A 12,752-nucleotide genomic window follows, 5' to 3' on the forward strand; every position below is an offset into this window, starting at 1 on the left:
GTCTTGCCCCCTGGGGATCCCCCCTCAGCACCGTAACCGCCCTGTGTCGTGCCCCACGCCCCCATCGCCTTGCCCCTTGTCCCCTCAGGGGCTCCCCTTACTGCCACCTCCTCCACCCCACCCCCCACGGCGTCATCGTCCCCGGGGCACCCCTCAGTACTGTCACCGCCCCCGTGTCGCTCTCCCCCCCGGGTCTCCCCTTAGTGCCTCCTCCCTCTGTGCGCGCGTCCCCCTCCCCACCCCGCCCCGTGTCCCCGCAGTGACCCCCCCCCCCGCCCCCCGCCATTCCCCGCCCCTCCCGGCCGGGCGCTCCCATCCCACCCCCGCGGGGCGGGGGCGCGGCACCCCCTCCTCCCCCCCCCCCCCCCCCATCCTCCGCCCGGTGTGGGCGGGGCCGCGCCGCGTGCCAGCGAGGCCACCGGCGCCCGCGGCGGCCGGAGCGAAGCGCGGGGGGCGGGGGGGGGGGGGGGGACGCGGGGACCGGGGTGAAGCGGGGCGGGGGGCGGCGGCGAGCGGCGGGGCCCGGACCCTTTGTGTGGGAGAGACCCCGGCGGGGCGGCGAGGCGGCGCCGGGAGCCTCCACCCCCGGCCCCATCATGTGATGCGGGTAAGTCGGCGGCGGAGCGGGTCCCCCGCGCTGCCCCCATTCATTGCGCGGCGGCCGGGGGCTCCGCCGTGAGTGTGAGTGTGAGTGAGGGAGTGCGAGGGAGTGTGAGTGACACTGCCCGGACAGACGGAGAGCGGGGACCCCGTGGCGGGGGGAGGAAACACTTTCTCCTGCTCTGCCGCTTCTGCTCAGGTCTGTGCCAATTCCCTTTCTTACCAGAATAAACGTCTATTTATTATTATTATAATAATTATCATTATTATTATTATTCCTTCTGCTGCTGTCCCAATCTCTTTAAAAAAAAAAAAACAACCCTCGCTCCAAATACTGAAGTTAAATAATTCCAAGGGGCAAGGCGCCCTCTCCCTTCCCCCAGCCTAAAGCCGGTGCCCCCCCCCCACCCCTTCCCCCCCGGCCCCGCTCTCCCTCCCGGTGCCCCGGCGTGTCCGTCTGTCTGTCTGTGCGTCCGTCTGTCTGTCTGTGCCGGGGGCCGCCCCCGCCGCCGGCTCCAACTTTTCCCTCAACTTTCCCGCAGAGGCTTTATTTGGGAAGGGGGGTGGTGGGGGTGGTGGGCATGGTGGAAAAAAAAAAAAGCGAAAAAAAAAGAAAAAAAAAAAAAGCGGAGGAGGGGGAATAAAAGATAAGGGAGGAGGGATGAGCAGGGAGCTCCCGGCCCTTTGTGCTGCCGTCCCCAGTGCCCCTGCGCCTTCGGGGGAGTGGGAAAAAAATTAATACCTCGAATGAATATAAAATAAATATAGCATACATAAAACCCTAGAGTGTAAAGCTATATGGGGAGGGGGAGCAGAGCGGAGTGTAATGCTATATAGGGGAAAAAACCAGAGTGCAATGCTATATTACCTTCTACAAAAATTAATTATCTTCTATAAAATAAATACTTGCTCTTCCAGAAGTCGTCCGGCGTTGCTTCAGAGGCAAAGCGCTGGTATTATGTTGGAAGCGTGTGGCTGTGGGAGATGCCCCATGGCATTGGCTTCATCACATGAAGCCCCCTGAAAGCAGACGGGTAAACACGCTGGTATGAAATTTGGGCTTCCATCCGACCATTAGGGTGGTGCGGGATTTTGGGGGAGGCGGATAGGAGCAGCCAGCTGGTTTTATTTTATGTTTCTGCCCCCCTCCGTGGTTTGCAGGGATGCGATGCTCCGCTCCAGTTTGGATCTTGGCGTGGCATTTGCTCCCGCAGAGGGGCTTGCACGGAAAATAGCTGTTCAGGCGCTTAGGGAGCAGGTACGAGCAGTTTGGTAGGAGGCACCAAAGAGAAGTTCACTTGCATCAGGGTTTATTTCAAGCTTGTAAAAATCATGCTAGCTTTTGGCAGTTCCCCTCCCCCTGAGTAAGTAAACCAATTTATTTTTTTTTAATTATCCACCATGAAATAATTTATATTCTTCTCCCCTGGTGTTTTTTTCTTTGCTTTTCCCTTTTTGTCTCGCCACGGCAGGTAGACGTTTGTAGCAACTTTGTGAGGCTGCTTTATATAGCGCTGGCATATGGGCTCCATTTTCTGCTTTCTGGTTGGTCTCCAAGTCTGAAATGTACAGGAACAGCAAAGTGGTCTTAGTGTGGGATTAGTAACTGTGCTGAATAGGTCACAGATGGGGCGATAGGAGCATTTTATTAATGACGTAAGGCTGCATAAACCCGGTCTGCTTCGTTTTTTTTTTTTTTTAATAATTATAAAATTTGTGCTGGGGGAGGGGGAGTATCTTTCTGATGGGACGTAATCAACTTCAAACCGCTGTCTGCGGGCTGGCATGTCACCTATCATCATCAACCGACCATGCATAGTGAAGGAAACATCGCATGCGGATTTTTTTCTATTTTTTTGAATGTTTTTTATTTTTTTTCTCCTCCTCATGCTGCCTGAAGCTTTGGCAGCCGCCGCGACACTGCTGCCGGCGGGTGCCCGAGCTAGAGCCTGGTGGGATGACATCACCCCCTCAGCACCCGGGGAACAGCACCCATGCGCACCCCTCCCCGCGCCAGCACCCCCACCTGCTTGCCCCTGACGCATCTGGAACAGCAGTGGTGGTATTTTCCTTCTTTTTTTCCCCCTTTTGTTATTTTTTTCCCTTTTTCTTTTCCTGTGACTGGTACCTGGAACAGTGCGGGAGGCAGCAGTCTGGGAAGTCCTTTTTTTTTTTTTTTTTTTTTGGCAAACCTTTTAATTAGGATTTACAGCTTTATGTGGTGACTTGGGATTTTTTTCCCCCTCTTTTTTTCTGAGTTATTTTCCAAATTTTTTCTGAGCAGTCAATAGCATTTAAAGAGAACTGAGAAATATCATATTTTCTATCATTCAGCTGTGGGGAAAAAGAGGCTTTTTGAGATGTGTTGCCATGGGGCACTGGATGAGTGATTGCATGTATGCAGGAGGGGCTTGAAGGAGTTTAGGATGTTGGAGATAACTGTTTGGTTTGTGCTTCTGATAGTGAGGGGATATCAAACATGAAGAAGTTGTGATGGGAAATAAGGTATTTTTCTTTTTTTTTTTTTTTTTTCCCCAGCAGTACTTGGTGGCAATATTTCTAGGCCCTCCTGCATTCTCTTGTAGAAAAACCTTTGCTGTTTTTTCCCCAAGAAAAGCCCAGGAAGACTCTGTATAACAACTTTAAAAATAAACTTTAAGATTCCGGGACAGGCTAGTCATGGAGTCCTCTGCCAGCTGTTTCTGTCGGGATGAGCCAGACCTGAACGTGAACAAGCAGAGTTTTACTTCAGACGAGAGGAGGGTGAAATAAGGTGGGGCTGAACCAGCTTATCTTCGCCCAGGAGGTGTGCGAGTGAGGTCAGCAAAGGTCTTGGGCTGAAGTGCCTTGTGGTAGTGACTGTTTTCCTCGTAAAATCGTAGAATGGTTTTGGTTGAAAGGGAAAGATCTCTCAGTTCCAACCCCCCTGCCATGGGCAGGGACACCTTCTACTAGATCAGGTTGCTTGTAGCTTCAAAGCTCTTCACCCAGACCAGAGTGATGCGTGATGGTACTTATCATAATTAAAAAGAAATGCAGACTGTATTTTTGAGGAAAGTGTGTGATGCCACTCCTGAGTGTTTGGGGGGGATCTCTGCCACACCACAGGGTCGTAGAAGGTGTGTCTGTAATTTGGTGCGGGCTTTGGCATTGAAAGGGTGTCCTGTTGTTAAGATTTTGAGTGGTTTATCAGATAAAGGGAAGGTGTATGCCTTTTATCATCCTTGTGTTTATAATGCCTGCTTATGCTAGACTTCCCAAAGTTGTGCGGTAGCCTCTGTCCTTCAGGCTGCTGGATCAACTCTGTGAGCCTTGTGTGGCTGCTGGCATCTCTTGTTGGGATGACCAACCTCCTTCCTTGTTCCTGCAGCAAGTGTCATTTGCGTTGTGTAACAGGTCTCATCAGTATGAGGTTGGCTTTGATGAGGTCTTTGTTTGAATCAATTAAAATATGAGACTGTGAATGAGGTGTTTGTTCATTGATAAAGCTGGGGAAATACTTTTATCAGTGTTTTGTTTATGGCTTTTGAAGAACTGTATCTTGATTTATTTTGTTGGAGGAGGATTGTAGTTTGCCTTTCCTTGATGTAACTACAAAACAAAACAAAAAATTAATTTATTGAAACGGAAATTTCATTTTTAGAAAAGCTGAAATGGATGCAGCACTGAGACTTTGACCTTCTCAGCTCTTGACTAGTGGTTGTTTACTACAGCTGCAGCTGTGTGTCTTTGAAAGAGGAGGAGTTGCAAACACAAGCATGCTCACTTTCCCCAGCAAGAGGAGAACAGATAACGAGCAGGCTGACTTGGAGTGAGATGTAAAGAGAGGTATTGAGCAGTCAGGTTGCAGCTTTTCCTTTCCTTTTGTGCAAGGTGCCCTGTGCTCTATCTGTAGTACAAGTTTTGAGTCCTGGAAGTAGAAGTACAAAAGCTTGAAATGACTACACTTGCTATGCAGTGATAAAGAAATTAATTATTATAAATTCATGCTTATGCCAGAACAGAGAAATGCTTTTGCACCATAGTATTAAGGACACATTGTTTGTCAGTGGAACAAGCTCCATGTAACCTCACCCTGTGTTCAACGTCTGAACTTTAGACCGACCTCTTGCTTCAATTGAATGATTTTTTTTTTAAAAGTTAGTTCCATATGCAAACAAACAAAAAAAAGAGCAACAAGAGGTTTCAATGTCAAAATTATTGTTTCAGTTTATAGCTGGGCATAGAGCTATGTTAACAAACTTGACTGGAGCCTTGACTAGACCTGATACATGTTTGTGCAAAAGTGGGTAAATCTGGACCAGTGTGAGGACAGTTGTGCAGTCTCTTTTGGTTTATATATCTAAGAAAAAAAAAACTTTGACACTGTGCTAGTGGTGCTGTGTTTGTGTTTGGAAGCTCTTTTCTGTGCAGAAGGTCTGCTTAGGCTTGGTGCCCTAAACACTGTGAACTTTCTCATACTTTTTTGTGACTGGTAGGTTTCAAGTTTATTTGAGTCTATGTTTGCTCCCAAACAATAACTGCAGTACAAAAAAGGTAGGGTATTCTTTATAACTTTATTTACCTTTTGTTGTCAGAGAATTCTTAAAGTAATACTGGGAGACAAAAGGAAGAGGAAAAGTGAAAACGGCCTTGCCAAGAAGTCGGTGTATCTACACTGTGTATAACACTGGGCTTGTGTGGACTTTGAGTTCAGCGTAAAATCTTGTGGTACTGATCAGAAAGCATCATCTAGTCTTTGGTCTAAACCAAAATCAAATTACAGTATACAAATATTTTATTTTTTTTTTTTGCATTTATGTCTACTGCAGAATGATGTGTTTTGGCGACGAGAACTTTAAATTGTGGTGTTCCTTGGTCCTATAACTCTTTCTGTCATTTCCTGCCTTTTGGGGAAGGGATGGTGGCATAAGCCACCGCAGTGTTTCTCAGCTGAAGTATATGGTAAAACTTGGGAATGAATATATGGAGTAATGTGAAATATGCTCAGGGATTGTATGCTTCATACTGACCTGCATTTCTTCCTGCACTCTCCATCTGTGCACATCAGCTCCTGTGTCAGAGGAGCCCCTTCAGGAGCAGGAACAAGGGTGGAATAGAATCATAGAATCCTTAAGGTTGGAAAAGACCTCGAAGGTCATCAAGTCCAAGCATCAGCTGAACACCCCTATGCCTACTAAACCATTTCATGATGTGCCACATCTACATGTTTTTATAACACCTCCTGGGATGTTGACTCCACTACTTCCCTGGGCAGCCTCTTCTAACGCATCACAACCCCTTTGCAGAAGAAATTTTTACTAGTATCCAATCTAAACCTCCCTTGGCGCAATTTGAGGCCGTTTCCTCTCATCCTACAACTCGTTACTTGGGAGATGAGACCAGCACCCACCTCACTACATCGTCCTTTCAGGCAGTTGTGAAGAGTGGTAAATTCTCCGCTCGGCCTGCTGTTCTTCAGGATAAACAGCCTCAGTTCCCTCAGCCGCTCCTAATAAGACTTGTTCTCCAGACCCTTCACCAGCTTAGTTGCCATTGTTTGGACATGCTCCAGCCCCTCAATGTCCTCCTTGTACTGAGGGGCCCAAAATGGAACACAGGACTTGAGGTGTGGCTTTAGGATAGACTTGTCTTCATGTTGGCTTGCTGATTATTCATTTTTAAAAATTTTTTTAAAGTTCATCACAAAGATGGAAAAGCTAAGATGTATCACAACTGAAGTTGTGTGGTAGGATCAGGGGAGATCCATGATTCAAGACTGTTAAACGTATATGTTCAGTGATACTGACAAGGTTTGCCAAGACTGATGCGCACTGGCATTTCCTACCCTCTGAATGTGAACCTAGACAGATCTGTATTTTTTTAATCTCCTGGTTTGTTTATTTGTTCATAGATTATTAGTATTTTTCTTGAAACAAATGTCCTCATGTGCAATGATGTTTATACTTTTGGGAGTCACTGGTAGTGCTAATGTAGACAGGCTTGAGAGTTGCAGCGCAGACCAGCACCGCTTTAGTTAAGGAATGTCTGGTTAGCAATAGCAAGCTTTTGTTCTCTCTGTGAACCAGCCTCCAGGATGGGCATGAAGCAAGTTTGCCCTTTGCTAATGGCTGGCACTGTTTGCTACATAGCAGAGTAATGGTGGGACTAGAAAGTCCCCAGCTTTGTTCCTGGCTGTAGGACGAGTGTGTTTCTATCATTTAAATGTGGAACAATCAAATGCGTGACCTTGGACATCAGTATCACAAAGTGGACAATTAATCAGATGATATATCATGTCGGGAGACCAGAGTTCCGGTCTTGGTTTTGTCAGTCATCACCTAGGACAACCACTTTGTTACCTTCACTGTAAGGTGGCAAGAAATGGCCCTCGTTCCTAATTAGTGTAGGCTGTTGTCCTATGGTCAGAGCTGTGAAGAGTTTGAGGTTGTGAATGCTGGCACTGATCCCCCTGCTGACTACTTAAGTAGTTTCCTTTTCTCTGTGTTGTCCAAAAACGGCTTTGCTGGTGGTGGTGTTGCATCTCTTTTCTGGAGAATCATAGCTCTCTGATTGGAATGTGGGAAGCACAGTGATGCTGGCTGGCCAGGTTGGTGCAAATGATGTGCAGAGCTCAGGCTGGCTGGAAATAAGTCCAGGCCCATTGGCAGAGATGCTACCAGCAAGCTCTGGAAACTTTCCTGAGCGTGGGTGAATTGTAATTCTTGGATATTTTGTTCAAGTTTCAACAGACCAGCATCACTGTGGGTAAAGGCAACTGTCTAATCCCAGCTATTTCTGTTGTCTTCTGGGGATCCCTGAGGGAGAATCTTTGCGAACAAAATATTATCATATATTTTTGTAGCTTCTTTTCCACTACCAAAATTGTCAGAAGTGACTGATGTGTTCTCAAAAACTTTAAAATCAGACTTTGCCGAAGGAGCCATTGAGCATTTCAGCTGAAGTGATTGAAGTTTGTTAAATGGAATAAAGCGATGTTAGGAATTTGTAACATGAATTTCGAAGAATAGCTGTGACTGTTGCCATTTACCATGGAGGTTACTCCTTTTTTTCCATGGCAATAGTGTTTTAAGATGGTCCACTAAAAATTGAGGACACCTTTTGTAGCAGATGTGGTAACACGTTGTTATCTGAAGTAGCCACTGAGATATGTAAGATTAATGGTATCAGTTGCCAGTTCTTCCGAGGGGAGGAAAAAAGAAAGATAGCAGCTCTGGGTGTTATGTAGTAATATGTGACGTGAATCTGGGCAGGACTTGACCTAAGATCAGAATAATATAGAATTTTTTTTTTTTTTTCTGATATCAGTCTTTATTTAGAGAGCACAATGCTGGAATAAAACATTTTTGAGTTAATCTGTGAATATGGGTTGGCCGTGCTGTAGAAGATCATGTAAAGAGCTGTGATTGATGACACTTTAAAATCTTTTTAAGTGTTGGACAGTAGTTGGAGATCTTCCAGCTCCTTTTTCAGAGAATCTTTCAGTTGCAAGAAAATTTGGGATTTGGGTTAAGTGGGAAATGAAAAGATTTCTCCTAAAAAATCCAAAAACAACAACAAAAAAAAAAGGTGGAGAAAATGTTCCTTTCCAGTTCTATAAATTGATGATAGTTAGAAGATGACTTAATTTTTCACTGGTTCCATCTAATCAAGGAAATGCTTTGTATAGACAGTGCCCTGCTGAATTTTGAAAGGAAAAAATGAGCAAAGAGGATTATTTTCCTGCTTTTGAAAGGGAGAACGTGCAAACTCAGTCTAGTTAGCAGGCAGATTTGGAGGCTGCTATTTCAGAAAGCATTGCCATTTCCACTTTTACTTTCTAGATCTGTATTCAGCTAAATCAACATTTTGGTAAAATGTCTTTGACATTTTTCTGAAGAGTGTGTATCAATAATTATGGACCTTCTAGTTTGAGAAGGGGACAGCTTTGTAAATTTTGATTTTGACTCTATTGCAATAAAGTTTTCAATAGTCACATTGAACAATTAAATAAAAACATAGCACAAACTGAAAAAATGTCATGAGACTTAGTGCACTTTTTCTTCTTTGCATCCCAGCCAGCATCCAAGATAGATTTATTTTGTGCTTGCTGGAGATGTGCTCTCCTTTAGGTTTGACATGTTGCTGGATTTAGGAAGACAGTATTTCTTTTTCATTGCAATGCTAAAGAAGCATGTGGACCAGGCAGGGATGGGAGGCTTGATTCAACACATGGCAATCACAGGCACTTGCCTAGGTCAGTTCTGGCAGACAGCTTGACTAAAACATGATCTTTTTCCAAAAAAGAGGTGCCTAGCTTATCCTTGTCTCAGAGGTATGTACTAAAAATCACAACACCAGAATCATTCTCATGGTCAAAATACCATTGGAAAACTCCTCTGTTGGCTGACAGCAGAGGAAGTCTCAGGTCTTTTGGCCCCCTTAGTAAAAGAAGGACATTGAGATGATGGAGCGTGTACAGAGAAGGTTAATGGAGCTGGAGCATGGGGTTTATGAGGAGTGGCTGAGGGATCTGGGGCGATTTAGCCTTGACAAGTGGAGACCTTATTGCCCTCTATGAGTACCTGAAGGGAGGTGGTTGTGAGGTGGGTGTTGGTCTCTTCTCCCAGGTAACAAGTGATAGGATGAGAGGAAATGGCCTCAAGTTGCACCAGGGGAAGTTTAGATTGGAAATGAGGGAAAAAGTCTTTACTGACAGGGTGGTGAAGTATTGGAAGAGGCTGCTTGGGGAAATGATGGAGTCTCCTTCCCTGAAGTGTTAAAAAAATGTGTAGATTTGGCACTTCATGATGTGGTTTATTAGGCACAGTGGTGTTGGGCTGATGGTTGGACTTGATAATCTTCAAGGTCTTCTCCAACCTTAATGATTCCATGGTTCTATGTTTAGCTCACACATAGATGCATGCACTGTATTTGTCTAAAGATAGGTGAGAAGAGGCCTCATCTGCTTAAATGCTTGAAGAAGCATTCCTGACCCTGCAGGATTTGTTGGTGAGGAGGAAGGAATAGTGGTTTCTGTTGACTGTTCTCATGACTTTTGTTATTTAGTGCTTAACTGATCCCATGTGTTGTGTGAGCATGCACTCCTGGCCAGGCTATGGTTTCTGTCAACTGGGACAGCACCAGGAGCTTAGCGGTTTGCTACCAGAATCCTCTTGTGGGCATACCCTGAAGTCCATCAGCAGAAATGAGAAATACTTGAACTTTCAGATCTCCCCTGAATACTACTGAAGTTCTGTTTATACATGTGGCTTTCATTGATGTGTCTTTCCCCTCTACTCAGAATAAAAGGAGCAGGGGCGTTGGGGTGGAGAAAAGTGCAGGGGAATTGGAAGGGGAAGAACAGGAAAGAAATAAAGGAAAGAAAATAAATTTAAAAAAAGAAGAATTAAAACTGATAGGGAAAAGTTTCTTTTAGTGATGATTTCTGACCGCAGTCAATGTACTGCACGCCCATCCATCAGTTCCCATCACTGTGTGTTTAGCTATGGCTCTGCCTTTTGCTTTTTACCAACGGTGCTGCCCTGCTTTTCTTCAGGTGGTGAGGAGTGCTCTTTGCTGACAACCCTTCCACTCATCGCCTGAGTGGAACAGTGTCTTGTCATTAAAAGGCTGCTTTGATTTTTATTGCCAGCCAGAGTTTCTGGATCCTGGATTATTTTAAATCCACCTTCATTTATGGAAGGTGTTACAACTTTAACTACTCTTTCCCCTCTGACCCCTCACTATGTGTTTTCTTAAGATTTTTTCTACTTGTACTGTTGTGCTTTCCACCTAAGAAGGCAGTGGTCCTCAATGCTACTTGTAGCATATATACATATGCTTAAAATTCCGGCTTGTTCTGCTTAAGAGATATTTTCTCAGTTGTTCAATGCCTAAGTTGCAAACCCTCTTTCTGTGGTGGGTTCTGCCCAGACAGGAAGTGGGGCAGGTGGGATAAGGATGCTCCCCTGTGTTTGGCTGTGGGTGTGAGAGCATCTTTTGCTGGTTCTAGAGCGAGCCGGAGTCAGTCCCACTTCCAGGCTGGCTCCTTGGATATTATTGTGATATAATAAATAGAGTGAGAGTAGCACGAAGTTGTCTTTTCATATAGATTAAACATTAGAAATAAGAAAATAGCGAGTGAATATGTTCTCCTTCTGTTATACAATGTTAAAACTAGTTCAGCAAACCTGAAAATAAAGTATCTGCATCAACGAATCTGCAATAGTAATTTTTACAGGAGAGAGCAGAAATGCGACACATGTTATGGCAATCATTTGATATGATCTAAAGCAGTAATTCCAGTCAAAGTTCATCAGACATTATAGTATTTTCAGTTTAGAAGTCGGAATGATTAGACCGCAGCTTTTGTGAAGCTTAAGGATGGGCAACTGTGTCAGGTGTGGGAATTGTGTCCTAAAAGCATCTTGCCAACACTGCAAATGCTGTAGCAATGAAGTCACATTTGACCAATGTGCTGAGCAAGTTTGAATTTAGCCTTAGCTACCAAATTCCATTTGTTCTCCCAGTTTTTAGTATGAACCCTGTTTTTGAAGACCCATCTAGTGCTGTATGTCTTGTAGGAGGCTTCTGACTTGGAACTGAACTCTTAGTTCTGGGTTTTAGGAGTACATCTAGGCTGCTTTGTTTTAAAACTACCTCCCTTGCTCTTGAAGCTGGCATGGGCTTTCCTAGCTCTCTGTACAGCGCATTACTACCTAAACACAAAGTCGTGCATTGACATGGCAGCTTAATTTCCTATCAAAGTTGCTCCTGTAAAGTAGCCTGGAAAATACATTGTAAGCCTGTAGTGACTTGGTGTAAAGACTTAGAAAAGTGTGTATTTGAGGTCTTAACTGAAGAGTAAAGCTGCATTTTGAGTTCGGTGTCATCCTGAAGGATGACTTTAGGTGCTGGCTGGATCTCTTCGAAGTCTTTAGTTGGTGGTGGACGTGTTGGCATTTAAGCAGATAGCAAAAGGAACTTACTGTAAAGTCAAATGAAGTTATACTCATTGGGAGCAGGACTTAGTGATGGGAAGAAATACAAGATCTCAACATGGATTTGAATTGTAGATTCATTGATTTGAAGATCAGAAAAGACTGTTATGATCATCTGCTTCAATTTAAATAATGCCATTATTACAGTATCACCTCGGCCTGCATGAAAGATGTGTGGTCTCCTGGAGCTGGAACATTTTGTGAATACATGGTTGGAAGGTGAAAAACCTTAATGTGATGGGGAATCAGCTGTTGTCTTCAGTATGCTGTTCCAGTGGTTATAACTACTCTAAGGTCTATGCATTATTTGTACCCTGAATTTATTCATATATCTGGCTTCCAACCACTTAACCTTGTTATACCTCTGTCTCTTAAGTGAGTGGTCAACCAATCTCCTGTCAATTCCTTCTCCATCTTCATTTTCAGAGTTTGCATAATTGAACAGTGTTTTAATTTGTGGCTGTTGGAGAGGGTGAATTGATTTAAATAATTTTGACTTTAAAGAAGTGGGCAGGAAAAATTGATTTAAACTATCAGTTTAAATCTTGCTTGGTTTCTGTAGTTCTTACTAATTTTCTGTTCCCTGTGACATCTGTCTGGGTAAGTGATGTTTAGTGTGCTGATTTGCAGCAGAAAAACTAATCTTCATGCAACGTGTACTTAGATTTTTAGCTGAGAGAATGCATTGTGTGCATACCTATATATTTAAAAAGTTTGTGGAGTGTATGTTCCTTTACTGAGTTCTGATGTTCAGTGTTAGAATATGACTAACGTGTTACTACATGGTTTAGTTTTACTATTGACTTTGTCACCTCTGCTTAAGAAATTGGAATTCATATAAACTGTAAAAAACATGGTTGAAATTATTTTCGTGGATATTGATTTATTTTTAATGTGCCAGTTTACTTTAAAAATCTTACTAAAAAGTGTATGTGTTTAACTTTTCTAGAATTCATAGAATAACCAGGTTGGAAGAGACCCACTGGATCATCGAGTCCAACCATAAACAAAGGGGTGGGTGTTTCCGCCCGGTTTCAAACCGGGGACCTTTCGCGTGTTAGGCGAATGTGATAACCACTACACTACGGAAACTGCCCTTAATATTAAATAAAGGAAAAATAATACTTGGCTATTAAGAGTAACTCATAATTTAAAATCTTGAGAGTTTTA

At 44.0% G+C, this 12,752-nt stretch overlaps 1 protein-coding gene and 1 non-coding gene across 7 annotated transcripts in view; one reads left to right on the top strand and one right to left on the bottom strand.

Annotated features, from left to right (window-relative positions):
• The first annotated feature begins 490 nt into the window (after positions 1-490).
• Positions 491-12,752, top strand: part of KLF12 (KLF transcription factor 12) — a 251,064-nt gene continuing 238,802 nt past the window's right edge. For 5 of the 6 annotated variants that reach the window (XM_069880335.1, XM_069880370.1, XM_069880353.1 and 2 more), the window contains exon 1: positions 491-607. The gene's annotated coding sequence lies outside the window, so the exon portion shown is untranslated. Of the gene's footprint in view, positions 608-2,583; positions 2,663-12,752 lie in introns of those variants that run through there. The other variant, XM_069880344.1, reaches the window with a different exon arrangement.
• TRNAV-AAC (transfer RNA valine (anticodon AAC)) lies at positions 12,602-12,674 on the bottom strand. Its single transcript has one exon. It is a non-coding gene; the product is annotated as a tRNA-Val (tRNA).

This window comes from Phaenicophaeus curvirostris, chromosome 1 (assembly GCF_032191515.1).
Source record: "Phaenicophaeus curvirostris isolate KB17595 chromosome 1, BPBGC_Pcur_1.0, whole genome shotgun sequence".
In the NCBI taxonomy this organism is placed as follows: Eukaryota; Metazoa; Chordata; class Aves; order Cuculiformes; family Cuculidae; genus Phaenicophaeus; species Phaenicophaeus curvirostris.